Raw genomic sequence first — 4,257 nt, 5'->3', positions numbered from 1 at the left:
AAACAAAAGGTAGAAACAATGAGTTCGATATCTTATGATTCAAGTGGTTAGGCAGGACAATAGGAAACCACGTGACCAAAACCAAAACCAAAACTAAAACTATATATTTGAAGTGAGGCACTGCTAAAGAGCGCTTACAAATTGATATGTTTGGGTATTTGTGCAATTTCAATCCAGAAAGTTACCCAAAAGCCTTACGTGATTAGTTGATACTAGATTTTGCGGTTCTCGGGATCGGGCGAAAACAAATGGTATTTAGAGAATAAACGATAGGACTTTTTATTTTGCCTATCCTCTACCGTGTGATAGACGTCAGGCAGGTCCAATATTTTGAGTAGTGGATGCCTGCGCAGCCGGTATCCACTACGATAAAAATATTGGACCTGCCTGTCGTCTATCATAGGTAGAGGATAGGCAAAATAAAAATTAATTCCTATCGTTTATTCTCATTCTTAGTCAGTTAAATATTATTTTAATAACTAAACTATTTTTTAAAGCAAAAATTAAGTTACCGTCATACAAACTCCCCTTTTTCTAAAATGAACGAAACTTGTTTACAACTTCACATCTTTTGTTGTGCGTACTGCTAGCGCGTGCGATTATTCCGCACTGCGTCTTCGCATCAACGCGATACATACGCGCACCTCTATGATCAACACTCATGATGACGTAGGGTCGTCTACAGCCTGATAGACGACACCCAAAATCATGCGATTGTCCAATCAGATTATGTGTCTACTAATAGACCACTCCCACTGACTAAGAATTTACATTTACGCCCATTATCCGGCTGAAAAGGGCTATATTGTTATAATGTGCGCGTGTAGCGCGGAAAATTGTTGTATTTTACACTATTTTGGCCCTGAATTTTGCTAGAAAAGGGCTCCTTGCCCTTTTCTTTTCCTTTGCCCTCCTGATTCCCCCCCTGCCCCCCCCCCCGCTGCTGGCTACGCTACTGCTATTGGTCCGATGAGATGCACCTGTTAGTCACACTGTAATGCTTTCCGATACGCGCACTGTACTCCGTGCACACTCCCGTTGATACTCCGCGGCAGCGCACCGTGAGCACGCGAAAGTACACAGCGAGAACGCGAACAGCGCGAACGCGAACGCGATTGCTCGCGGACGGACGGACGGACGGACACGCCGTGATTAGTATTATGATGTGTGTGGCATCTTTTATATCAATTTTGTGTGTCATCGCTTGCGTGCAATATTTGACATTATTTTCTTAGTTTTTCGCAGCTGGTTCTGTGTCCAAATTTAATATGTTTTAATATGCATGCATCTTACTAGTTATTTGATTGCTTGTATGTGTCATAGGGATGCTGGAGTGAGGGTTCTTGCCATTCCGTTATGCACTGTCTTTTTGTAAGACTGTATTTTAAGTAGTAATGTGTAGTTTTAAGAGTGTATTTTTCATGGTTTGTAAAGCGCCTTGAGACCCTGTTTGGGATAAAGGCGCTTAGTGCGGCTTGTTATTATTATTATTATTATTATTATTATTATTATTATTATTATTATTATTATTATTATTATTATTATTATTTACGCAAAAGACTGGATATTGGGTATCTTATTATATTATATTACCAAATCGGTTAATGTGATCACAGAAAGCACTCAGCCCATAGTCCCTGCCAAGTCTTTCGAGCTTCAAACACTTAATAGCTTTAATCACAGGATATGCAATTTTGAAGATCTGATGCACGAGGAGATTCCTATATGATAACAAAATTACTAAAAATGTATTAAAAACATCGGTCGAGGTTTTACCAAGTTTAAAAAATAACGGTTAGTTAATGAAATAACGGTTAGTTAATGAAAAAGAAGAAGTTAAATTTAGCAACGCGACGAGGTTTATTTGCCCGTAATAGAGTTATATTGTATCCGCTATTGTAGTCTATTCATAAAAACTACTGCAAGAATCGCGGCAATCCCTGATATTGCTGGTGTCTACCGCCGGCGTTTCGCATTTATTAACATTCAAAATGATCCGATACTCTTACTTTTATAGACTTATTCGTGCTTTTTATATAATATTCAGAAATTGCAATGATGAAAACTACAAACTTTGAAAGTGAAAATATATTACCATCGAAAATATACCATACTTAAATTCTATAGACTCTATTGATACCCGACCCAGAAGTGCCCATTTATTTTCTAAATTTTTGTAATCGCGCCCAAATATCCCCGCAAATATCTTATAAACGATTTTATTGATTCATTTTGGGCTTACCAAAAGTTAGAAGTCGTCAAAAATGGCAACATCCTCACCATTACCAAACCATGTGTGATTTGCTGCTTTACAAAGTATGAATGCAACATCATTCAAGTGTTTAATCCCTTATAATCTTTAGGTCCGAGAAGTGTGAAAGTTTGTGAATGATGTTCTCTGCGTCAGTGGAGAATTATGGTATGTAACTTCATCCGCAGTAGGCGTATCATGATACAATCCACAGTCTTTTGATAGCATTGGTTGAGTAAACATTGTCTAAACACTAGATAAAAAAGACAGCTTTGTACTACAGACCTTTTTTAGGCCACGCACACAGAATATTATGTTACTCCCTAGACTATGCCATAGTCGATTTTTGATAAATAAAAATGTTATTAATCATGATGAACGCATTCAGTTGAACTCGAAATTATACTGATATTTAGTAGGCCTACATCAAAATACTAGTATAAAATGGTTATGAAAAAGTTTAGGCTGTATAATTATATTTGTGACAGTAAAAGTAAAGTATAGGCCCTACGTAGGCTTATATTATTGAATGCAACATATCATAATGGCATAATTATAATGACACTTCAATACTGAAATGAACAATTCTAATTTTAGAATCTGCCAGTTTATTATCCGAAAAACCGACTATGGACTTTCACTTTTAAGCAGAACTTTACCCCGGACTCACACACTGTCAATCATACTTGTTTATCAATAAAATCTAACCACAAGACTAAGCATGGTGGTACAATACGCGCTAGATGCATACGTTCATCCACCAGCACAAAAGCGCCGCATTCCCTAGATAGTTGTGTACCATGTATAGTTATAATGGTACCAGTACGCGTCGGGAGGATTTAAACAATAACGAGATCTGGGCGACCAATCACAAGCCAGATTCATTTTTAAAGATGCATTACATCATCACCAATTTTAGTTAGGCCAGAAATTGGCCTAACTCTCAAGGCAAAGTCAGTAGTCCACTTGGGAAGCTAACAAACAGAGGGCGTACGGTGACTGAAAAGATCAGTTGTGAAAATCTATCAATTGTGCACTCATTAATTAAATCAGAGTTTTAAGCTTAAATGTAATAGCCAGAGTAGTGCACACTTGGCAAGTGGACTACGGAGAAGTCTAGTTACTCCCCGACGTAAGTATCACAAATGTGGGCCTGTATCAAACACCATTATGTGAATTCGAAATAATAACACCCATTCTGAATACGAAGAATGTCATTCTGATATCAAATAATTTTGATTTTTTGAAATTCGCAATTTAATACACATTTTATGGCAAATCATTAAAAATTGATATTTTTGATATTTAACAGTACTTGAAGTAAACTTTATAAATCTGATGATTTATACTTGACGTGTATGTAGGTGGGATGAAATGCCGACGATCAATTGAACATTTTGACCTTTCGTATTGAAGATATGGATTTTTTTTCCCAAAACACCAAAAAAAGTTAGGTGTTTTGTGAAAAAAATCTATATCTTCAATATGAAAGGTCAAAATTTTCAATTGACCGTCGGCTTTTCCTCCCTGCTACATACACTTTAAGAATATATCATTAGATTTATATAATTTACTTCGAGGACTGTTATATATCAAAAATTTGAAAAATATCACATTTTTATAATTTGTCATAAAATTTGTATTATATTGTGATTTTAAAAAAATGAAAATTATTTGATATCAGAAAGACATGCTTCGTATTCAGAATGCAATTCGATAGGTCTGAGGTGCTCTCATGTCCCACAAAAAATACTGTCAAAACGCAATAAACGCTCATTTTAGATTCCTTATGATTATAGACCTAAGGAAAAAAATATTTGAAGAGATAACAAGAAACCTTTCGTGCTTGGCTGATCCTTGCTGGATGAAGGTCATATTGATCTATTACGTGAGTGAAATCAAACACCGTGTCCTCGGCGCTACTCCCATGTAATCGAAGGTCGTAAAAATTAATCCGATAACAATAGAGGGTATTCATTACTACATCATTGATGTGGTTGCTCATG

The sequence above is a fragment of the Amphiura filiformis genome, chromosome 20 (assembly GCF_039555335.1).
Source record: "Amphiura filiformis chromosome 20, Afil_fr2py, whole genome shotgun sequence".
Taxonomy (NCBI): domain Eukaryota; kingdom Metazoa; phylum Echinodermata; class Ophiuroidea; order Amphilepidida; family Amphiuridae; genus Amphiura; species Amphiura filiformis.
This window is presented reverse-complemented; position numbering follows the sequence as displayed.